The 26012-nt window shown below is 47.0% G+C and overlaps 1 protein-coding gene across 2 annotated transcripts in view; it reads left to right on the forward strand.

Moving 5' to 3' along the window:
• Positions 1-26012, forward strand: part of Heca (hdc homolog, cell cycle regulator) — a 176912-nt gene that overhangs the window by 100105 nt on the left and 50795 nt on the right. The gene's annotated exons all lie outside the window — the stretch shown is intronic.

Raw genomic sequence — 26012 nt, forward strand, 5'->3', positions numbered from 1 at the left:
AGACCGGTTTTCTAAGTTGATAGCAACGAGAAAGCGGCAAAAAGCGTCGATCGATGGTGGATCCCTGGTTATCGATGGCGTCCGATGCTCTCCGGGCTTTCGACGAGAACTTGGCGACGCGTTAACGTTCGAGGCAAAAACTTACCTCGAAACGGTTCATTTTTTCACCCGTCTGCTTTCAAAGAAATTCCCTCGTCAAAACCGCCAATATCGTAAACTCTGGACAAGTTTTTTTATCTATCTTATAAGTGGACGTAATAGTAACATAAATAGGCGCGTAGGCGTCTATCCTTAACCCTTTCAGACAATAAAAATCTACTCTTCAACTTCTCCTGTATTTCACATCGTTATATTTTGCTTCGAAAGGCACGATGTGAAATTTTCTACAAGGTTAATACTCGATGCAAATGCTATACGGAGTATTATAATGGGACTTTTTTCGCCGGTATAAGGGTTGAAAAGGGTTGCCACCCCGCGAAAGAATCCCGTCCGGTAAACCGAGAACGATTAGCCCTTGGAGGGAAACTCTCCTGTACCGCGCGAACTTTTCCCATCGAGACTCAGTCTCCGGGAGCAATCGAGCAGCGGAATGCAATCACTCTCAGCAATTATTTTTTCAAATACCTTCGACGACCGGGTGGTGGGAGGCTTCCAATAATCCCGTCGCGACAAAATGGCGGCCCGGGGGAAGGAAGGGAATCGGAATTCGTTCGGCGGTCTCGTGCACGTGACCGACTAAAATATTCGCGCGGCATTCGAGAGAACCCTGGCCCCCGGGAACTTTTAATTACGGGGCGATTCCGTTGCAAGGAGCCCCGGAAACGCGAGGCGGCGGCCGGGGGCTGAGAGCGGCTGTCGACGGAGAACGAGGACCGGGGAAAAATACACGGGATCGTAAAGCATTCGCGCAATAAAGCTGCCTGCAACAACGGGCAGGCTACATATTTTAAGAAATTAATTTGTCGAAGGACAAATTGCCTCGTTCGTCGCGATACCCGAGAACAAGGCGGTGGGGCGGACCAGGAGGGAGAGTTTAACCTTGCCACTCGATCTCCCTTTTCTTCGCGTTCTTTATTTTTCAGCGTTACTGGCCGACCGACTACGAAAGGGTAGAGATCCGCGAGTCCTCTCAGATCCCGGAGGGGCAGAGACCACCGCGGAAACTCCGTTTCGGCTAATTTACGCGCTCGTAAATCTCGCGGCGCCTCGGCCCCGCGTTTGTTGTTGCCGCGACGCCAAGAGCCCCCCTTTCTCCCGGAAAAATAATAACGAACCGCGATTTGCAAAAAGAGAAAGAGTTGATCGATGGCGGAGGGGACGAACTTCTCGTGCCCTGGGACACGGGGCTAGGCGCTCGAGAAGGAACGCTCGTTTCCGGTGGAGATGCTCAGGCTCCTGGAGCTAAATAAATATTGGATCGAACTATTTTTAACTTGGCGTGTAGGGTAATTAAAATTCTTGAGAAAATACACTGGTCGTAAGTGTCGAGACACTTGGCCAAGGCGTTGTCGATCTGTCGTAGAGAGGTAGAACGATCTTCCTGGGGGCCATTTTAACCTTTTGCACTCGAAGACTTTTTTCAAACACACTTTCTTACGAAATAGATAGTAGATATCCAAGTAAACATACCTTTTTTTTTACATGCTTTGCTTACGTATTTTGTTTTATATAATCATTTTAAAACAATAATATCGTTGTATTCCCTTAGAGGGTACAGACGAGTGCAGAGGGTTAAATGTTAAACTATTATTCGAATTCAAACGACCCCCAAAAGTTTGAAATATTTTTTGTGCAACTAAAGCTACGATAAATTTGAGGATTGAAGCCTCCCTTTTGCAACTGTAGTAATGATTCTTAAAATGGACGTGAGTCGTTGGTTGAACATTTGTATTTTTCTCAATTGGGGGGATCTCTCTTGAAGCCCAATATTTTAAAGAACTTTTGCACAAAAGACAATCCTTTTTGACGATTCTTGGAGATATTTTCCTACGATTTAAAATTGCAACTGTCGGATTTATTAACAAGTAGATCGAGGGGCGGCTCCTCCTCCTATGTATCGAATAATACCGAGCCGCGCGTTTTCGAAGAAAGCTACGCGGTAATAACTTCCCTCCATCGACGAGGGTTTGCACCCTCTCCGTAAGGGGCGCCGGAATAACGGGCGTTTCTTTTCCTCCCGGAGTCTACGGGTTCTTCCTCGCGCGTCCGTCGCAATTAAAATGTAAATTCCTCGCATTCGCGCGAACCCGACGATCCGAATAAAACAGCGTCGCGCGGGGTGGAGGTCGGGAAGTGGAGCAAATATTTGTTCCCGAAACCGTTGAAAGGATACCGGTGTAGGCGGAATAATTATTTGCATAATGCCATCGATACAGCAATATCCAGGGATACGAGACGCGTAATTTCTACCGAGTACGAATTTTTTGGTCGCCACGGAGAAGTTAATCTCGATAGTATACGGAACAAAGAGGGGACGAGGGCTCCGAGGCGGAAGAAAAGGGAGGGTTTCTCGCGAATATTTAACCATCTCGCGATTGATTTATCGTCCTCCTCGCAATTCGGCTCGAACGGCTCTTTTCCCCCTCTGCGATTATACAAATAAGAAAAACAGAATTCGTTCAGAAGGTAAAAAAAAAATATATAGGATCCATGAAAATTTGCAAGCGTCGTAACCCGAAACGGGCGACACTTACGGACGATTGCACGCTTTTCGATCGTATTTTCTTTCGTGGCGAAGTATAACTCGGAAAGCGTATTGCCATAATGTTTATATCTCTTGCTCGTGTTTCCACGGGCGGAGCTAGAAGACACGGCTACCCCGCGCGGAGTCGTCCCCCCCGTCAAGCTGCTTCCGCCACGTCGAAAGAAACGGAGGAACGCGTTATTTATGCCTTTCTGCCTTTATGGATATGGAAGACAGGGCTTCCGAAGTCTTTCCCTTCAACCCCTGGTTTTTGCCTTTCTTCGCAGTGTCTCTTTAGCGGGTCCCTCGTCGCCCTTCCCAAGAATTCGTAGCACATCGAGGGACACACCGCGTTTTCGCCGGGCGATGTCTAATCGGCGACTCCTACTCTTTTCGCTCGGCTGGTTTTCTTCAGGACTCACGGAGCCGTGGATACGTTGTAGCTATCGTTCCGCGGAGACATCCTTGCGGAAATACCGGATAAAAGTAGCGAGATATACTCCTCCCCTCGCCTTGAAATATATTCCCGTGTTCGCGGGAGACACGGAGGGCCTCTCTTCTCCCTGGGATTCTGTTTCGCCGGTCGGAGAAGCTCGTTCCGGAGGAAGCGGGAGATAATGTTTCATTATTCTGACTATCTACCAACTGACGCGGAGGGCCTGTCCTCCGGGCAGCTGAACATTCCGCGCCTCCGCGATCTTTCGAGGTGTAAATATTGCGGTTTCCAGAACTATCTATACGTCGATCGTTAAATAGAAATCAAAATGTCACTTGCCGTACGAAACGTTTCACAACGAACGGGCTAACATTTAACCACTCGAACGTCGCGAATAAATTGCTATACGTTGTTACGATCGAGGAGTCTTTGTTCTCGGTCCATAGTTTTCAGTATATTTCTGTTCGCAAATTACGCTTTATTCCATCGAGGGGACGTCTTAAATCTAGCAAAAAATTGAAACGTCTCTTATAAGAAGATACAAAGAGATTATTGCTTCAGGGTGATCATACGGGACAGAATCATGCAAGCACGAAATTCAAAAAAAGTATACATGTTTCTTCGGAGTTTTTTCGTATGTGATACAAGTCCGTACGAAGTATCAATACCAATATACATCGTTCATCTTTCGTACAGCGAAAATTTAACACCAGCAGATACTCATACACGGCGATAAAAATGTCCACCTTACGAATCACGTGCATGTCAACCCTTTGACTGCTAAAAGCAGGCACTGAATCAGTTGACTGTGTGCGTATGACGCCCATGAGCGTTCAACGTGTGTGTTGCTCGAGGCGTGAAAAAGTTTTCCGCGCGCAACTTGTACTTGCTTTAAAATTGACCGTAGTTACAGGATTAAGAATCATTACTTTAGTCGTATTGAACGATCCCACGCGACGTTCGTGTCGCAGTATCGAGAATAACGAATTCTAAACAAAAAGTGTGTCGATCTCGGGGCGGTAAGTATTGGCCCGCACGACGTCGGTGTGTAATGCGTTCCCATAAATCTGCTCCGAGCCACAGATGCTGCGTTCGCTCGCGAAGGACCGTGTGGCGTAAAGGGAGAACGAGAGAGGAGATAAAGTGGCCCGTGACGAGCGTGATCGGCGATCTCCCGCGCTTGTAAACACACCAGCGTGCGTAAGACCACGATCGTGTGGTCGGGGCCTCGATGTGGCACAAGGATGCAGCTCGTCTGGGTCATTACTGTATCACGCTCCTTTGGCCGTGGGGTTCTCTAGCGTGTGCGTGCACGCGCTGGATCGCTCTTTGGCCCGACTCTGCGATGCATAATAATCGCGACAGTTGCTGTTCAACGGTGTCGACGCGGACCGGACCGCTGCACGCTCGGTGTAATTTCTCTCTCGAAAGTACGTCGAGCCTGTCTCGACCTTAAATCGAGATTTATGCGTGCCCAAGAGCGCTGCGAGATCGCCTCTCGAACCGATCCACCACCGTGATTTTCATTCGTCTTTCATCGTTGTTACGTCTTATTAGCAGTTTTCATTTAGTGAGAATATTTTAAAAAAAAGCACAAATAATTGTCGCAATAGTAAATGTCAACAAATAGCGTACAATAACTATTTTGCTAACTCTCATGCTAGGGTGAATGTCTCGATATCTAAAGCAGAGCTCACTTTTTCCGTACAACAGCAACAGTCGCCAGAAACTTGTGTTCATCGAAATCCAAATATAATTCCGGACCTCTCAGGTAATACAGAAGTTAGCATTGTCTTAGGAAGACTTCTTCCAAAGAAGTCTGGCATTTCGATCTAAACTGTGCCACGAGCTTGAACAAGGTTAAAGAACCGTCGACTTAGAGAATAATAAAACCAATCGACGCCTCCTGAGTCACAGAATTACCTGTATTCCCAACTTGGAAAGTCGATTCGACGTTCACGAGCCAGAAAAGGTGCTCAATCTTTACGCGTCCCGAAGCGGATTGTCCGTTTTTGGCGGCCGACACGCGCGTTACCGAAACATTGAAAAGTTTTCGCGTCTCCAAGAGACACGGAGATCATTCGAGGCGAGGTTTTAGAATCGTCGAGTCTCCGATCAAAATCCATAAAACGGAGCGCCACCTCCTCCGAATCGTCTTCCATCGTCCTCTCACACGGAGGACTCCGGGAGAACCCCTTTACTCCGCTATAAAAACATTATCATTCCCTTCGCGATGGCGCCTCCTCATCCTTTGCACGTACGATCGAACAATTTCCCGAAGATAAACGATTTCCACGAAGACGAAGACGCCCACGCGGTACGCTAAGAAGGGCCCAGCACGTTCGAACGAGTTCGATCGTCGAAGCAACGCGATAACAGGCTTCACAAACCCGCTCAACGGAGGAGTTACGCAACGAGTTTCATTGTACCCGCGAAACGAGACGAGACAATACAACCTTGTCGCGGCTTCGAAGGTGTAACGCGTGCGTCATTGGATGGAAAACACGAACAAACGACGTGCTAACTCTTTGTCCAGCGTGCACTTCTTTTTATTCGACGTCCCTCGGAGGATCTACAATCGGCGATGGCGACCGAGAATTATTTACGAGACGTTGACAGATTTATCACGGTACTCTCATTCTTAAGCACCGAACAATTAACTTTTTTTCGGTGCAACTTGTGTAACAAAAATAAATATTTAACGATTCTCTGTATTAATTCGCGCACTATAAAATTAATTTCCCGTTTCAAATTTGAAAGAAACCCTGTGTTTTTATCCCAGCCACAAAGAAGGTCCTCGATCGTAGAATATTTGCAGAATATTTGCAGAAAGCAAATTTGCCTCTTGCGTCACGCTTTTGTGAGAAGAATTGCGTTGCAATTATTCGTTCGTTTGACGTCAAATTTTTACGTAACCCGCACAACAGAGAATAAGATAGGCCGAGGGAGAGTCGGTCTCTAGGTGAAATACGATTCTTTTCCTCGACGATATCTCGTTTACTGTTACAGGTATTGTCCCACTGAGTTCTTTACCTCGACCAAAGACGGATCTGTTTTTCTGTCCGTGCAGCTCGGTCATCGAGCGAGATCGTTCGTTGGGAATCGTTGACGAAGGAAGCTATAGATCGCTATAAATCGCGTTCCCAGGCTCCCTGACCGCCCTAATGAACACGATTTTCTCGTTAATTAACCTTTTCGGTGTTTAATACTTGTTATTGTTTACGACTAAGCGAGATTCTGGATATTTTTACACAACCCGAAGGGAGATGTTTACTTCGAAATTAAACGTTTTAAGCTCTCCAATATTCTCTAGTTAAATTTAACGGTGTATTTGTTATTTTGCCACATTCATTTATTCGAAACGCTTGAACTCTTAATATGGATAGGATGGGTGATAAACCACCCCTAAATTTTACCGTATTTAATTCTAATAATTCTATTTCCAGTATTACAACTTAAACAATAATATCATAATTATAGTATGTGGGTGAAAATTAGCCTATAGTACCGTTAGTGTAACGGTATCGTATGAGTTAAGGGTTGTTAAAATTTGAAGCGCGGGTCACCTATGTCCACCGTGGCAGTCGTTAATAAAATTAGGGATTAAGAGCAAATAAGTGAGTGATTACATGGATTATAAATTCAGAAATAAGGAGGTGCCGCTCTCTTCGTTAAAGTTTAAGAGCTTATTAAAAGTTGTAGACAGGTGTAATGAAAGTATTTCCGACAAGGTTTTCGACCCTTCAGGCCTCCCTTCGTACACAAAATTTACTTCAACTCAGCCTCTCGAAAATACATTACGCAACGTCGATTTATTATTAAATGCAAAATAATGCGGTAAAATCTCAACTTTTTTAAATATACGATGTAGCATGAAAGTACTCGACAACTTTATAATACCAATTTGGTACAATTTTTCGTGTCTTATTTTTCTACGGTTGTACATCGCCTGAAAAAGGCCCTTTCGATAAATGTAATAAATACTTTCGCGTGTACGTATTACGTCCGCCCACACGACAGTCTGAAAAAAAGAAACGTTGACCTTGTACAATGAATTATTTCCAGGATTTCTCCCATTATCGTGTAGCCTATAATCAGGGCAAGTAATTATCACGCGTCGTCCCTTTTGGGATCTTTTTCTGGAGGTTTTCTTTCCGCGCCGTTGATTCGCGCGAGGCGACCAAGCTTCGAAAATAACTCCCTTTCTTTCGGGAAAAGATGCTGTTGAATTATTGATCGAACACAGGACCGGCTTGTTTCGATCGCGATCGACTCCGGAGAATTGATCGCCGCGTCGTGCGCCGATCGTGTCCGTTAATGTGTTCCTCGTGTGTCCCTTTTATGGCTCGGGGAATGCTTCTCCTCGTTTTCACCGGTTACACGCGCTGGAACGTACTTTTTGCTCGAAATTTCAAGCAAAAATACGCCTGCTACTTTTCTCGTTGCAAACGATCTTCCTTCCAGCCCCGAAGACTTTTTTTTCAAAGATATCCGACATTTCGCAAACTCGTGGAAGCTTCCTTCGTCTTCTTGTGGTAAACAAATTGAGCGGAAGCATACATAAATGCATAGAAAGTAAACGAGTATAGAAAAGAGTAATCTATGCAAATACCCCACAGAGGATAAAAGAAAAAGGAAAAAATAATAATTACAAGAGAAACATAAGCGAACACATTTGCAAAACGTTTCGTAATTCGGTTCGACCGAGAGGTGGAAGAAAAAAAATGACTGCCTTGCAAGATAAAACACGTTTGTTGTTGATTTGCTGACTCGGAGCATCCCGAATCGTCGTAACGACGCGGAACCGCCCCGACGAGCGTTAACGATCGTCCCCGGTGGTCGAGAGCGGCTCGAACGTAGAAAACTTAGAGCGTTAACGCCGGAAAAATATGGAGCAACTCGCGTTTCAGGCTTTGCTCTCGCAGACCGTCGCGTTTCTCCCCGGTCCCCGTGCCCACGGCATCGCACGAAACGATGAGGAGCAATAAATCTTGCAATAATCGCGGCCGTTCCGCTCGCCTCGTGTTCCCTCCGCGCCTCTCCTCGACCTCGACGCTCTTCGTCCGCCCGCCAACTAGCCTGGCTCTCTCGTTGCAGCAATGAACCGAGTCAACTGCTCGATACACCCCCGCAATTGCGCTCGACGCGAGCGTTAATTCGTCGCGACGACCTTTCGGAGCACGGCGAAAAAAATACCCGGACGCTCGGACAATCCCAGTCGAACTCCGTAACATTTGCGCTCTTTCGCAACGGTTTCATAAATATCCATGCCTGTACTCTCGTCTGTGGAGACAGCAAACAATATCGAACACCGACGAAACGATCGATATTGCTTTATCGTCTTTTTGGACCAAAGTACGAGAATAATCCAGGTGCACTCCGGTCTAGAGATATATTATCAAAGATTCTACACTTTAAATACTAGATTTACGAAACTTCTTAGCAATTAATATAACTGGTTAACAATACACAATGGTTACAATAAAAATATGTGCATTGATGTAGCTGAAATAGAATTTCCACGCATTTCTGCAAACATCCACTGTCGGAGGAGACGAAAGAAAAATAAATTGCCAAGGCGAGGCGGTTGTGCAAGCCTGTCGAAGAGAGTCCTAGTCATGCTGGGATATTCTTGACCCTGCCACCTTCCGTGGCGAACGGTACGACGTTCGCCTGGTCCCTGGCTCGTGTAGTGCACTTCGCAGAAAGAAATTAATACACGACGAACGACAATGGACAATCTCTCATTGGTGGAACGAGCGAGAGGGGGGAGGGGGGTCGCGTACCCGTCATTGGAATTCAATAAAACGCGAAGCGTAACACTCGAGCCTCCAAGGCGTTTTAATTTATGCCTTCGAGAAGCTACCATTCAACCGGCGTAAAATCGCGATTCGTGGCGTTCGATAGCCACGAACAATCGACGGACGGGCGCGACGGGCATTTGCACGCGGCGATGTTTGCGCAGCTAGGCCAACATGCCGCGAACGTAGCTTTTGCAACGGCCCTCCGGGGCTGTCAGACGTGGAACCAACCACGGACGAAGATAACCGGCCAGACGGGGGGCGCAAGGGGCAAAACAGACGCAGAAGTGTGCTCGACGCGACGCGTGAAGTGCATATTCTGTCGTCCCGTCCGTCTGTCCGTTCGTCCGTCTCCTCTCGACTCTCGAAGCACGCATCGATCGTTAAACTCGATTCTCACCTGGCCCCGCTCGCGGTGGCTTCTCGTCGAGAAGGGCCCCGTCACGCGCGCGGTTCGTGGTTTCTTCAAAGGAGCGGACACGCTGGGGATGGATAATTAATGTATCTTTAACGATCGACGACAACGATCCCGTCCATTTACGCGCGGAACGTCGCGCAATCTTTACGACGAAATCGCGAGTTGAGGAGACGGGGCGAAATTCCTGCGTTCGAGCCGACTTTCTATCTTGTCCAAGCGAATAAAATCAATTTTATTCCTACGGGCTCCCGGAAATTTCAACGCGTTCGAGGCGATCGTAAACTCAACAATGTAAAGGAACTCGTGATTTATTTAGCTGCTCCGGAAGAAATTCCAGGTTTTAATTTTTGTTTTGGATCCTTAACTTTTTATCGCTCGTTACGGATACGATAACGCGACGTACGTTCGGATTTATTGATCATTGTTTCGTTTATATATCCAAATTGTATTTAAAACAGAGATATTATTTTAGTAATTCGTATACGGTTATGTGGCGACACTTCCCGCGGTCTCGAGGACCTTTCCCGACGACACTTTTTCGAGGAAATCCTGGGGTTCTTTTTCGGGGCGTCCTCGGACGAATCGAACGAGGAGGTTCGCGTTTAATCGCGAAATCCAATTTTTGCCGCTCGCGAAGCATTATCGTCGGAGCATCTCGTCCCCGGAGCGTGTAGGAGCCGGTTAATCTCGCGGTTAATTCCATTCGCGGAGGAGTCCCACGGTCGAGAGGCTCCTTTCTCGCGAAGCGTCCAAAATTCGCGCGGTCCTCTGGCTCGTGTCGTTGATCACGGCCATTCAGCGCGAAGGAGAGGAGAGAGAAAGAGAGAAAGAAAGAAAGAGGTTCTCGACCCACGTTGTCGTCGTCGGGAGTCGAACGGAGGCGACTGAGCCAAGCAGTATCCCCTCGTTGGCCGTTATTGCCTAGCGAATTTAGCACCGTGCCTTGGTACCAATGGCTATTTTTGCTCGCTTGGCACTTAGTCAGATCCGCTTCCACCCTTCGCCCTCCCGACCTTTCCCTCGTCTCCACCCTGATCTCGTTTCGTTTCGTGCGTACGATCCTCTTTGGATTCGTCGTCGCGCGAGGAAACGCTCGGATTCCGGCGGGAAAGCGTCGCGGCGCCTCCAGTGAATCTGAGCAAGGTCCACGGTGTGTGGTTCATCGATCCTCGGAACGCTGCACGGACAAGGAAAATTCTCTGGAAATGATCGTGACAGGTGTCCGACACACTACGCGACATCTTGTCACTTGGGGAATAAAGATGGCGGAAGTCTTTGTGCCCGTAAATAAGTTCGTACGGAATAACGCTATCTTCTTCGTTACGAGGAAACGTAGACGTTTGAAAAATATTGATTTTGAAAGTTTAAGGAACGATTTATATATGGTGGACGGATCGTTTCGAACGAGTGTTCACATTTTCTGTAAAAAAAACTCGTGAAAATATTGCACATATTGGGCCCATCAAGGTGGGCGTAACTCCTTATTAATCGTCAGTTTTAACACGAATGCTTATTTCGAAATAAAATAAAAATGATTTATTATTTTTAACTCGAGAAAGAAGTGAACGTTCGAAAGCCATCGATCAACTATTCCGTCGAGTGCGAGAACGGCTTAAACGTTGGTTGCTAGAACCAGAGTATAGGCGCGAAGAAGATAGAGTTCCCTTGCTCGAACGCGTCTCCAGGTCATTGCCGTTAGTTTTACGAGCGCCGTCGGTTTGTGAGCTTTATTGCCCCCTTATCGTCCGATTGACGTGACGACAAAATGTTTATTGTTCGACCGTTTCGCAAGGCGTCAGGGGGTTATCGCGCGGAGTGTCAAAGCGGTTGGCGATAGGTCGCACACCCTAGCTGAAAAAAAACCTCCACCCATTGTTATTCTCACCCGAGGTACAAATTACACAGTTCTCGTTCGATCGAGCCGCCAACGAGAGAAACGACCCTCTTCCCCGTCCAATTTTCTTCCGTTTTTTTTTCTTCTTTTTTCATCGATCCGTGAGTCAGCCACGAAGATAACAGGCCCAAGGAGGGGGGGACAACAATTTCTTTCATCGCGCAACCACGCCCAGGATTAACTTTCTGTCTACGGTCGGACTGACCACTGGAACCTAAACGATTCCAAGTTCTTCTCGCTGCGAGACTCCGTCGAAAGCGTCGAAAGACGCGCGATTTTTCCTTTTTTCCCGACTCTTTTAGCAGCTGATTCTCGACTTTCCTTCCACGTTTTCTCCAGAGAAGAATGCCCGAGCTTTTCGTCGTTCTTGCTTCTCGTAGAAAGCACACGCCACGGTCCGTTTTCCTCTAATTTCTAACAAAGCGGCACGCTTTCCTCGAGTTCTCCGGCTCTCGAGGTTCCCCGGGATTTAGCGGCATCATCCGTCCAATTAACGTGGCCTAGGGCCGCCATCGTCCACCGGCCCTCTACGGCGGGGGCGGCAGGGAATACAAGGGTAATTCAATCCGGTAAGGACCACGGGGGACTTTTCGAATCCTCTTCCTTTTTTCTTCCCATTTTCGCCCGGGCTTTACGCGGCCCTCGTCGCCAGATATCCGCCTAATCGCGCTAAAATCCCACGTTACGTTGAGAACGGTGTCCTACGTGGTCACCTGATTCGCCTCGAAAAGGTTCCCCCGGATTTATTTCCCCACGAACTTGCTACTCGAATTCTATTATTAATCATATATTTCCACGCGAATATGATCACTTTCGATGTTCGAAAATTAATACAGAATGAAAGGAGGAGGGGATTAAAACGAACTTCAGACGTGGGCATCGTCCACGCAGAAAATTAATGACTGCAAAACGGAAACGAGCGATTCGGTGTGCCTTCTGGCGTCGCGCGCACGCGCGAGCGTAAATATTTCGCGAGAAAGAGCCGCAAGACAAATACGAGAATAGAATGGTGGATGATGGCGAGTGGTTTGAGCCTCTACCCAGCGGCTTAGCGGATTTAATTAACAATCGCCATTTTTTACGCGTCTGGATCCTCTTTCGCCTCGTCTCGTCTCTCTTCCCTTCGTTTCGGTATAGACCGCGGCTTCTTTCTCCTTTTTTTCACCGTTTCGTTCCTTTTTCCTCACCATTCCAGCTACGAGCCCTCCGCGGAGGACGGATTTTATCGGAGTAATAAAACAACGCGTTGAACGCGCGACATTTCAACATGCTGGACATTTTTCATCCCTTCTCGGGGGCCCGACGTCTTCGCGGTTTAAGCGGACGTTCGAAATTTTTCACGTTTAACCTTCCAGCGACCGTGTGCGACGCTATCTGCGTCCGTAACGTCCAGCATCCGTCTCTCTTTGCGTTTATTAAAAACTTATTGGCGTCGGACTGTCCCCGAGAATGATTTAGCAAATCTTCCCTCCTTATCCTTTCGACTCCATTCGTACGGCGGGGAAAAATTCTGGAAAGCTCGTCAAAATTCAAATTTCTCATAATTCATAATAAAAAGAATTTTTCAGAGAACTAACAGCGTTATGGTAAACTTTTCTGTTCAACGGGAGTCGTCAAATATATTTTTAATAACACCTAAAACGTGAAATTAACTGTTCCACACAGTTCCAGGGGCACCAAGTTCGGTCTCGCGTCTAAATTCAAACTTTTACGAATCCGTTGTCCCAATCAGCTGAAACGCGTGCGTCGTGGCCCGGGATTTTCATCGAAATAAAATTTTCGCTTTGGAGAGGAAAACTGTTCCAGAGTATCTCCTGAAGAGATGTGCTCCAATTTTGCCAGCGGTTTATTTTAACGTCCGAAGTGGATCTCATTAAAACGATTGAACTTCAAAGAGTCGATCCTTGACACGAGTGGAAGCCCTTCGGGAACGGAACGGCAGGGAGAGGGGGGCGCTTGCTCGAAATCCGCTTTAATTAAGACACCCAAAAGCTTTTTGAAACCAACGGCGCGCCGTTCGAGAGCGTTTTCGCGGCCAGTGATTTTTTCTTTTCTATCTCGTATCGCTACAAATTTAACGAATCGCTCGCGCGAGACCGGTTTTAGGAATTCCCGCCCTCCTTCGACACGGTTGAAAACCCGGGGAGGGAACACGTTGCTTTCTAAATACGATTATGGTTATTTCTGGCCCTTGAGATATACTACTCTTTGATCTCGCGGTGAAATTTCCAAGGTTTCTTTTGTCTTCGCCGAAGTGCGTTAGAGAAACGCGAACGAAGAGCTTTCCCTTGGCGTGAGCTCGACGAAGATTGGCGAAAGTAATTCTTTGTGAAACGAGGTACGCTAACTTCGCCACGAGTCGTGATCGTAATTTGTTTAACGCGTTCGTCTGTCAGTTTACTCGAAATATTCGATAGTTGACTGGAATGCTATGTATTTTATATTTACAGGGATGATTCTTAAGATGAGCGTCGCTCCAGGGTTGGGCACGTTCATCTTTTGTGTAGCGGTAGTGAAATTTGACACTAGGAGATCCCCTTAGTTAGATAGAAACGTTTAACTTACGAATCACGTGTTCATTTTATGAGTCATTACTGTTACTGTATCTTTTTTCATGCTTCTACTTTGCGTATCAAAATGGAATAAATTCTTTGATTGTACCTGACGAAATTGTACCCTTACTCGAACGAAGGGCACAAAAGAAGTTTCGACCGAAAGTTGGAAACGAATATCCCCGGGTTCGAACGTAGCCCCGGAACATCTTCGCCATTGAGATCGGCTGCTTTGTCCGCGGCGTTTCCTGAAGGGGCCGCAGGAAACTCCCGGTGCCTCCAGACCCGTCATTAACGGAACGAAAGGAAAGGGGGCCCCACGAAATGCAACGCGTTTTGGGAGTCACGGGGTCTGCGTCCGAAACCGCATCGTGTTCTGTCGCACGAAACGCCCCGACGCCGCAGAATTCTCCTCGCTGTGGTTCCCCGTGCAGCGAAGATTTCGCCCGTAAGCTCGACAGGAAACACACGTCCGGCCGCATTTTTCCACTTCCGAGTGCATTGACCCCTCCCATCCTACTCTTTTCACTTCTGAAGTTTTACGATAATCGTAACGCCGTTCGGTTCGTTCGCCGAAGTTGAGAAGTCCCGCGATTCATCGCGAAGTTTTCAGCATCTTTAGGATTTCGTGTGGTCCTCTAGGGCGAATTTTACTCTAAGGGTTGATTTCTCGCTGGTCGATCTCATTCTAGCCACAGGTATTCCTTGCAATTTTATTCGGAGAACAAGAAAGTTAGGATAAAGAGTTTCTTTTCACGTTAAAATTCTTTATTTTTGTTTCGATAGAAGACAAAACATTGCTCGATTTTTACAATATAAAATAAATTACATGGTACAGTGTTGGGATTGCATATTTTTCATCGATCTTCGCTACAGACCAAACAGATTATAAATATCTTGGAAGAAACTTCGTGTATTTATGTAACGTTGTTTTCAACTGCAACTTTAATCTTGTTCGGTAGACAGTCAAGCATGAAATTATGAAGCATTCGTAAGAAGAATGGAAGACATAAAATGACAAGGTTAATCCTTTTGGCCAGCGATAACGGAACTTCCACGTCACCGTATGTCCGTATTTCCGGTCATACGGATGTCCCGTTATTGCTGGGCAAAAGAAATAAATTTAACTTCACCAATACGTACTGCACACGTGTTCAACATATGGGTTCCGTTCATCTTTATTCCTGTTATGAATGTTTTATCGCTCACGCAAGGTGTATCCTCGCTGTGGACTGATTGAACTTTGAAAATAGTTCGAAGATACAATTCTAAAAGGTGCATTTTCACCATTATTCGCTTCTACGTACAAGCTATACTCTGACAATCAACTAAAATCTCTAAAACCATAGGCGTAGACTTGTAGGTATCCCCCTCGAAGCCAGTCTCAATCGTCATTGCATTATTGCAATCGTCGACCACTGTCCTCTCCTCCGTACAAACTATACTCCGACAATAAACTAAAATCCCCTAACCATAGGCGTAGCCTGGAGGAATCTCTCTCGAAGTCCAGCGAATCATTACTGCAATCATCGACCACTTTCTATGTACAAACTCTGAAAATAAATTAAAATCCCCGAAACCATAGGCGTCAGACGCTTTCTATCGTCGAAGTTCCAAGGAACCGAATAACGATCGTGGTTTCCTCACGGACAGGTCGAGATCGACAGAGCGTTCATCGCGTTATCGCGGTCCGGACGTGTCGGGAGGAAGTTTCGCCGCGACGCTCGGCGTCGACGTACGCGAGAGAACGTTTACAATGCGGCTGGTAGGAGTTCGGTCGCGCCGAAGGGAACGAGGACCGGCGTCGGCGTCGGCGTCTGGAGATACTGTCACGTTCAGGCTGGCGAATGGCGGTGGCCGTCGCGGTTCTCGTTTCGATTCGACGCGGTTCCGTTTCGCGTCCTGGCCACGCTCCGGCCGGAATTGTTTCCGCGCGAAACACCGGGGGGACACCGCCGCGTACCGCCGCCAGGAAATTGAATATCAGCCGGCGACGGCTTTGTTTCGATAAAAACGTAACGAGACGTCGACGCTGTCACGGCCGCGACGGATAAACGCGTCCGTCAATCTTCTGCGTCCCCTCCTCACGTTCCCTTTCCGGGCGACGCGCTGATTCGTCGCCTCTTCACGGCTTGTGGCTCTCTTTCGGCTCGACTTTTTCCAAACGACTGATTGTCTCTGTTCGGTAGACAGGAAGGAATCTGATTGGGGAATTTCACCAATTGGTCAGTGCGACTCGTTCGCTGACTTTTCCGCTGCCATTGTGTTGCTCGACGATCGCGAGAACGGAAATACGTTTTGCTTTCATTTTCGTGGAAGGTGTTCGGATAAACTGGAGTCCAGCAGAAACTAAATTAGGCATCTGATAAAACCTCCGTTTCAAGATACGTCAAAGTGAAAAGTCGAAATACAGTATCGGTTCTCTTCTCGATTACATGTGGAGAGACTTTGTTCTCGGCGGATTGAAATGAGTTTTTAATTACACGACTGTCGGGCACCACTCGAGTCGTAGAAACTTCGCAATAGTATGGGGAGGGGGTGGCTCCGTCTTAAGTATCCCTAATGCAGATTGATGCAATATGCGAGGTGGTACTGTAATGTTGGAGCAGTCTTCCTTTCTGTCATTACGCGACATAGTAAATCAGAGTCCTGGGTGCTCCTCCTCTGTACTTGCTATTGTACTTTGATCCTCTTTCGTGGAGCCTTTTCCTCTTCGGGTATAAAGGATCGTACAAAGTTGCGGTTGTTGAACACGGTACCGGAGGATGTTGGCTCGCAAATTGGAAGATCCTCGAGGTGGTCAGGGAGTAAAAAATTGTTGCACGCCTTCTGTGGTCGAAGTGGAAGGGCGGCCTTAACGACTGGCGGAAAAAAGGGAGTAGAAAAAGCGAGGCAAGGCTGCTGGTGCTTTTCATCGTGGCACCACCCACCCGGACTCACGGACTCTCTCGATGTTCCGGACTCGCGCACGCATCATTGTGCGTTGCATTAATGCGTCGGCTCGGAACAGCTCATTGTGCATTATACGCGACATTGTGTCCTCGTTAACAATGGCGGGGTGTGGCGCGAGGCTGGCTGGCCTGGCTGAGCTCTCGATTTGGCGGGTAATTTTTGTTGAACTTCAGGCAGACGCGACCGACCGCCTCCTTTCTCGTTTCACCGTGCCACTTTGAATTTAACAACGCGACCGCGTTGCGGTTAGCAATTTCCTGCTTAACCCTCCGTGTGTGTAACCGGCTGACAACGAAGCTTCATACACAGGGTGGACCGGTTAAATGGGAACAAATGTCTCCGTTGCTTCTGGGCACACGATACCTCCGCTCTTGACGAGCCTCCAACGTCGCGACACGCACGAATTCTTCCTTTCGAGATTTCAGGATTTCAAGATAATTAGCACACGCGAAAATACTGAATCGAAAGCGTGTAAAATAAAATCATTCCCCACTTAGTTTCGTTCTTGAGACTTGTAATTTTACTTTACAGACAGTGAATCCAAACATGTAAAATGTAACTCCGATTCTGCAAGATTGCAGAGACTCTAAGAATTACGGTATTAGATCACCGTCTTTAAATATACAAAATTTTCTGTCAAGTTAGATCTCTACAAAGTTCACGATACATTATGTAGACTCAGTGCAATGTTCTTAGTTTAAATGGGAAAATATATGCGTGCCTAGAACATTGTTAGACCAAGTAAAACTTTAGCGATAAGGGGTTAAATGGTCCACCGAGTACATCGCGACGCCATTTCGCCCAGCGTTAATGTGCTACCATTAATGCGAAGCGGTCTGTGTTTCGTCTCTGGTCTGATAACATTTTTGCACCGGTTTGTCTGTACCGGGTGGGGATGCGAATCTGGAATAATTAACGAACAACAATTGTCAATTTTTTAAAAATTTAATTTCGACTTCTGGGATTCATTTTGTGAGCGTGACCGTGTGGCATTGTCATCAATCCCTATTCAAAGCATTATTAATATCCTTCGACAACGCGCAGCCGCCTCTGTAGCTCGGAATCATAATTAAAAAGTCCCGTGGGATTGAAAAATGGAATCCCGAAAATTATAATATATATTTCAGTGGAAATTACAGGCAGTTTGTTGGAAAAATAAACGAATACTTTCAGAATTTAAAGCAATTTAGTACTCCGGACATTCTCATTTGCATCGTGCTTTTTTTATCGAACGTCGAACCCTCTGCATTTCAGAAAACCGTTTAGACAAAGAACTTGTTTGCCTTTAGTGTGAGATTTTACGGTCCTGCGGAGCCTAATTTGCCACTAACTCTGACATTGGCCGCGCGTACTCGACTTTTATTCGGTCGTTCCGGGGGCTGAAACCATCCCCCATCGTCCCGCGATATATTTATATTCGCGACGGTGCGTCTGTTTTCTTGGCGCGAAATTTAAAATGCAGATAGAAGTCCCTCGTTTAAGGAGCGCCACCACCTTCTCTCCCAACATCCCACCAATTAATTTCATTACCCCTAAACCGGGCTTGCTTCACCCTTTTCCCTCCTCGTCCCGTTCCCCTCCCGGTAGGGGTTGGACGCACAAATACGGGGAAGGTTTGGATTCACAGCGAAACGCAGACAAGTCAATTTCGCGAGCTCTCGGCGACCCTCTCGGCGCTAGCGAAACTGAGCCACCCTCGAAATGGATTTTCATATTCGCTGGTACGCCGGTACCGATGTTTCGTAATTATTCCGGGTGTAAGTGCAAAAATTAATAAAAACATTCAACCCTTTTGAATTTAACGAGATATTTGCAATCGCTGGAGTGTAGGTGGTCGAAGGGGTCTCATTGTCGAGTCTTCTTTATTCGTTGTATTATTCATAATTGTGTAGGCTACTTTAGGTTTACTCGAGGGAGAGTTGTATGGAAATAAACACACGAGAGAACCCCGTGAGACCCTGAATTAACCGCATCCCCCTCGTTCCTGGACATCGAAATCACAGTAAGGAAAATATTGCTTTTACAAAATTTCCTTGATCGCTCCAACGATTCTTTAGTCTGTTTCGATTCGTTTGAGAACGGTTCGATCGACGCCAAGCGATGGAAAAATTTACCAATCCGTCGCCAATGGCCACGCGCGTCGAATTCGTAATCACCCGGGCGCGTCTTTGGCCATCGAGTTTCCGGTTTCTCGAAAAGAGCCGCGACGCAAGACGTTCCCCTCCCGTTTAACGAACAAAAGTTTCGTTGCTCGGCTATTCATACCATCCACCGACTGAATGGCCCTTCCCGGCGCGCCCTGCCACCCTTTCACCCTCTCGGTAGCGGTGGTTGGCTCGCATAAATTAAGCAAACTACGTGTTTAAATGCAAAGCGAGGCTCGCGAATAAAAAGGAAAAAAGAAACCTGGGTGGGGAGGGGCGACAAAGGTGAACAGCGCACGCCTCGTCCAGCGATTGTTTGTTCTAAATATGCGTGTCTCAAGAGTCGTGCGAGGGTGGAAATCAAGCCTCGCGATCCTCGCGCGAAATTGAGTCACGTATTCGGCCAGCCAATTCCCCGACCCGGGGCTTCTGATTCTCCAGTTTCTCTTGAAAATCGATATAGCGCGTGATCGTCGTACAACTAGATTGTCGAGAGTGCTTTGGATACGTTATTCGATGGCGACAGAGGTAGTCTCAAGTGCAAAGGGATACAGTACTTTGGGTAATTGTTTGGCCACAAGGCCAGGTATGTTTAACAGGCCGTGTCGTAAACCAGTCCTCATCGACAGTTACTGTTTACCTCAGAAATGTATCCTTCTCTTTTCCTTGATTATCTTGTTCCGTCCTTTGATAACCGAGACGTAGGAAAGAACCTTTCGTCAGTTACTGCTCGACTTCTGTTAGCGTTACATCTCACGAATATTCACGTCGTGGATCACCATGGGGTTCGAACCGACAATATTGTACTACTCGTTCCGAACAACGCTCGACAGTAATAGTAAGAACAATCTTTCTATATTTCATTATATTGTGTTAAGTATTTTGCACCCCCCCAGAGAGAAGTAACACTACTCGAGAGAATGTTAGATTTACAGGATTGTATATTTCATTATATTTCCGATGTTCCAACGCGCATTTTTGCAATGTTTTGCACCCCTAAGAGAGAAGTAACACTGCTTGAACGAAAGAAAATTAGATCGTAAAATTTCGCGTCAATTTATAACTACCTATCGAGGGAGGTTTCCACCATGTTCGTGACGTTTCCTGTTGACAGTACGCATGATATATCCAAACGATTACGAGCACACGCAGTTCGTGTTCCTATTTTCCCAAAGGGTGGGGAGATGATTTGTCGATACATCGGCAGGATTCGCTAAACAGTTCTGGCTCGTAAACTATTCCCCATCGAAGAGTAACGTTCAGCAGCTACGAGAATCTTTCACCCTCGGAACAAGCCCGAAATAGTCCTCGCCTACGCGTTACATCGAGGGGGAGGGATCCGGTACCAGGAAGACACCCTCTCCGATCCTGGAATTTCTAGAAATTTTGCCAGTAACCTCTATCTCTTTCTCTCTCTCGACTGTTCCACCCACGACATTTCCAGCAGGAAGGCAAACCGCGGCGAGGGTTTATGCCCGGGACCCCGAATGGATGTTGGCTCCGTGCAAGGGTTGAAAGATGGGGCAGGGGTTTGGGGAGCGTGTCTCATTGGGCCCGGGGTACGTTTGGCATTGTCTCGAGCGGGTTTTACGAGGTGACGGAAACTGACGACTGAGAACGAAGGGGGAGAGTCGGGGCAATGGGAAAGGGGGGTTGGAAAGGGGGCTGCAGAGGGCTGGCTCCCCAGTAGAAGGAAGTTTACACCTAGCTGCTAATTTTATGAGGTTAGTTAACTCCTATAAGAAGCTTACGGGACGGGCTTCTACACGGACTTGGTAATTTCATAATTTAAACGAGTTCTCTCCCGACGTTATTCGACTGTGGAAGCACCGACGACGAGAAAGCTTCCCTTTCTTCTTTGTCTCTTTTTCCTCGGTCCGCTACTCGAGTCTTGAGCGTCCCGGTTTTCCCTCTGTTCCGTCACTCTTTCGACGGTTAAAACCCTTCAAACGTATACGGGATCTCTTTTGTCTCCGTTATGGAGTGTTCACGATCGTTTACGTAAATGCCTCGACGATAATAATGTATTTTTGTTCGGTTCCGATGACGTCTCGCGCGGGAACATGACACGCCCAGTTCTTCGTTTTGCAACACGGCTGAGTACCCATTCACCGTTTCGGTAATTGAATTTCTGGTAATAACCGGTCGGAATCGACGTCAGAACGGAAGAGAAGCCCCCTCTCTTTCAGAGTCTTTCTTCGCCTCGTTCCGAAGTGAAACTTTCAGTTAATGGGGTTCATTAATTTTCATGCCCTCGCGGAGGCTATCTTTTGCGCAGAATAACGGAATCCGCGACATTTCGGTATTTATAGCAGCTCTTTGCGGAACATTTTTTTTCGCGTCCTTTGTATGCGTTTACGATCGCAGAATGCCAACGCTGGTACGCGATTTCGGTCGTTAACGGGTTGAAACGAGAATTTGCGAACGTTTCATTGCCCGTGAAATGCATTTTTGCGTATCGGCTCTCGTTGCTCGCGTTCGGATACTCGATTAATATTTTTAACATTTTCGCGAAATTATTTTCGTACGCCCCTTTCAAGGGGACCAGGTTTTTAATAGAGCTCGCAAAATTTACGAATACAACAACGAAAAGTAAGATTCTTCGGATTGCAGACTTCCGCGAGGTTTCAGCGATTCGGTAGATTCGATGCAGCGGGGAGAGTTCGTCTTTTCGAAGTCGCCGAAGTTTCTCCTTCAGCCGTCCTCGCCGCTCATTAGACGTAACTGAGTTAATTTACGTGACGTGTACGTCTCGGCTGCGAATTTCCATGCAAATTCATTGGGCGGGCGTTTGGCAGTGAAATTTCAGCGGACTACCTTCTCGAGCGAATGAAACTACTTTATAGACTCCGCGTATGTTCGTCACTTTTCGCTGTTGGGATATCAACCCCTTCTCGTACGATTTAATTACAAGTAATTTCACGAATGCTATTCGAATTTACAAAGTTTCGTATTTTATAACAATTCTATATCGTTAAAATCTCTCATCGAATCGCTCACGCTTTCGTTTTTCCAGAAGCGAAGGTGCCTGGCGATTCTGTCTCGAAATCTCGTTTCCAATTACGTTTCCAATCGATCCACGGCGAAATTTATTACCGGTTCGACTGCTTTCCCGGGTTTTCCAAAAGGAAAAAGCCCAGTCCCTGTGGAAAGAGCTCGGAGGAAAAGTTGGAAAGCTGCAAAGTACGGGTAATCGTCGAGATTCGTTTGTACCTCGTCGGGTCGTGCTTTCGGCGTCGTCGTTTCTCTGGTCGACGATACTTCGGGCATTATGGTCGTTCGATTCAACGAGCACGGGCGGGGGAAGCCGAGTAATTTGCAAGATGGTTTACAACTCTTAATCCTAGTTCTTTCACGGGGCTGTTAGAGGCTAACGAGGCATTGTCGGGGCGCCCTTCCTTCGGACGAAACCGGGGTCCGCGAAACTTTCGGGGACGTTAGGGACACGAACGAACGATAAACCCTGCGAATTATGTCGCGATTATGCAAAACCGACGAAACCGTTCCTAGGAACTCCTTCGATTTCGTTTCAAATTCACTTCGATTCGAAAAATCGTGAACGCCTCGAGGAAGCGGAGAAATTTATTCTATTCTGGTTGCTCCGAATCCTCGCAGAAAATAGTAGTTTTAAAACACGAGACGAAGTTTCGTAATACTTGTAATCGAAGATTTCTAAAATATTCGAGTCCCCTGAGCTATAGGTTGCTTAAACTTGCAGGTGATATAGATTTATATTTTTGGAGTGTCAGCAATTATTTATAAATAAAGAATTTCGAGGGCAGTATTTTACTAATCACGAGAAGGAACATCTATGTTTTTAGTAAATAAATTTGAAAGTAATGGAATAGTTCAGGTGACAATTGGGCCTGTTAGTCTAAGAGTCTCCAAAGGATCTCCTTCGATCGCACTTCATAATCGGCTCACGATCTTCTTCTCCCCCTTCTGGCGGTGGCAAGGTTCCTTAGTGTCCATAAACAGTTGTTATTTACGGGAACGTCAGTTTCGCGGGACTCGAAGTAGGCCCATTCGCATGTAAATCGCTTCTTCCTTCGCTCCCGTGGCTCTTGGGCCACTCTCGCATAGCGGAGATATGCAAATATCGCTAATTACTGGTACCGGCGGGATTACACGGTTTCTCTGTACCCTACTCGTCCCTCGGTCTTCCCCTCGACTTCCGCGCCAAAATCCTCGCGTTCGTCCGGCAGTCGCAGCTTTTGACTTCGTTGGCTTCTTCGTCCATGCTCCTGCTAGGACTAGAAAACCTAGTCTCTATTCTCTGAGCGAAATACGCCAGCGGAAACTAGCAACGAGCTATCCAGGGAATTCAGAAGTTATTTCATTCGTTGCCCCGAGGCCCTGAAAACGAACTTCGTGGATATACGTTTCGAGTATTAACGCTCTCTAATGCGCTATATTATACGTTTCGTTGCTTAAGTGCTCTGTAAGTACGTAGTTTTCTCTTCCTATCTCGGATTATGGCACTTAGCGTATCCTGTTCCCTATCTTTGTACCGTATCTCGATTACCGTGATTCTTCCGCAACCAACGCGTATCGGTTCCTCATTTTTTCGCCCATTTAGCGGATCTCGTTATCTTCGACGACGATCTCTACCGTTGAAAGTTTCCCACATATTCGAGAAAAGCAAATTGGTAGTCGAGATTTTCAAGTAGCACGCTCGACGCACCGTAGACCACGAGATCTGGGCCCTTTAAACAGGGATTAGGACTTCGGAGTACGCATCAAAACTCGAAACAAGGATCACCCCGGTAATCCTGATCGTCAAAGACGCCGGGGCATCGAGGGCATCCTGAATACACGAGGCCACACGTTCGTCGCGTACCTTTCACGCCAACTTCAGAGATGAAAATTAGCAACACGACGTTAGTGCCGGCAGGAATGGCGGCAAATGCAGAGGCACTAAGCTCCACCGGTGTCTGACGCGGAGAGTTTTCCCCCTTGGAGGTCGAAGGTGCCGACTGATAAGAGGGCGGAATTAAGCTTGGTCGTCTAACTGCCAGGCTAAAAGCACGACGCCTCTGCCAACGCTCGATGGAGCTCGGGCCCCGGTCTGATTCGCGCGGCGGGACAAGAGCAAGACGAGGTGGTTAACGGTCGTAGAGGAAAATTAGGGTGCAGGGCTAGGATTAGCGATAGGAGACAAAGCTCCCGTTCGACCGGGGAACATTCGGGGAATGGAGTCTATTCGTTTTGGGCGGGGGCGGCAATGAATCCGACGTGTAGACCACGCGCGTGGATCACTCGTTCGGTGATAAAGGACGAAGGATTTGCCGGGATCGTGCTCCGTTTCCCCCCGGAGCTTTATGGGACTTTGTTGTCGCGTATCCTGTTACATTTAGAGACTTGGGTTGTATATGGTCCCGATGCCGTGAACCAGTTGATTGGAATCGTCCACGATGGTTCTCGGGGGCTCTCAGGTGCTTAGGGAAAGGGACTCGTTCGATAGAGATTTGTGAGTCGTACAGGTTATATTCATTTGCTCACACTTGACTATCAACGTGATAGCGTTGTTGGTATTATATGACTTCGGACACTGACCATTGGAAACTTAACTCAACTTGGAACCTACAGAAAAGATTTTGTAGTTACAGTAAAATTTCAATTATTCGGCATACTCGGGACTGGGGCAATGCTGGAAAATCAAATATGCCGGATAATTGGATTATATCTACATATGAAGTCATGAAAATGAGGAATTGGACTATTTTTATGGGGTTAAGGAACAATTTTTTGAACATTCTTAGAATCTCTACATATTCTACACCAAAATACGCATCGTTTGCCTTTTGGAACATTAAAATCCTTTAATTCGTTCAGGAGTTATGATTTGTTAAACATACGCATGGCATTTCAGGGGAATCAGACAGTGTCAGTCAGACATTGCATTTTCGGTAAAGAATTTTTTTCTCGAAAGTGCGTAGGATTTCGGGGTTATGCCTATTCACAAAATAATTTTTTTAGAACGATTTGAAATTTCTCGATTTTGTCGAAAAATTTCTGTATTAGGATTCCACCGAAGGGATGGGGGTGTCCGCGACGATTCAATTTTCGGAAAACTATATCGTCCCCGCGACGTGGTCGGACTCGACAAAGTCGCGGACGCTCGGGCAGATTCGCAGACGTCCTGGACTTCGCGCGTGGACTCTTAATTCCTGGACGATAGTATCGGTAGTGGGGTCCGTATAGGGCCGGGGGCGTGTATCCAGCCATTGTTTCAGTGGTCCTGGGACGAGATTCGTGATAAACGACACTGGGAACGACGAACGTATGCTGCCGCCGTTGCTGCTAGCTCCCTCCTCGGTCGCCCTTTTTCTTCCCTCGCGCACGATCCGCCGAAGGAACAGAGCTATCCTATCTGCTAACAGGATCTGCTGGACACGTACATCCGTGGCGCGTTGCTGCTTGGAGCATAGATGGCACGTCGGTTATTACGAGGCAATAATGAAAGGTTCGCCCCGACGCCCTGGAGGTTATTCTTAGACAGTGTATCTTGCGTTGCATTAGGTTAGGAAGGCCTCTTTGCCATGTGGTCGTTGCTTTCAAGCTTTCTAGGTGTCCCATCCATCCGGAGGATCCTCTGACGTAGCAACTTCTTCTCTCTCCTTTGGATTATAGACTCTTAAAGCAAGATGCGAATGGAAGGAAATTTTGGGGGTGACAACCAGCTTTCATTCGAATTTGGAGGTAGTAGTTGCTTCTCAGGAACCGCATCAGTGTAATTGATCTAATGTTAAGTCACCTATTTTCCACGATTACGATTAAATAGAAGAGTCACTATATTTAAATAAGAATTCTGCCTCTTCTGTTCTGTTGTCGCCAGGCATCGAAATACGTCAGCGTTTGCTTCGTTCCTTTCAGAGTCCATTTTAAGATTCCCCACGATCCGTCTCGAAGATATTCGCCTCGTTAGCGTCGAGATATAAACTGTTTCCATAATTTCTTTTATTAGAAGTCCCCGGAGGCAGCGAGGCCGGACAGATCGTTGGAATCGTGATCGACGGATTCGCTACCGAGAGAGTTTCACAATAAACGGTCCAATAATTCCACACCGAGTAATAAACGTGCCGGTATCACGAGAGAGGACAAAGGGGGTGGTCCATCTGATAAGGCACAC

The sequence above is a fragment of the Colletes latitarsis genome, chromosome 10 (genome assembly GCF_051014445.1).
Source record: "Colletes latitarsis isolate SP2378_abdomen chromosome 10, iyColLati1, whole genome shotgun sequence".
NCBI classification, from domain to species: Eukaryota; Metazoa; Arthropoda; class Insecta; order Hymenoptera; family Colletidae; genus Colletes; species Colletes latitarsis.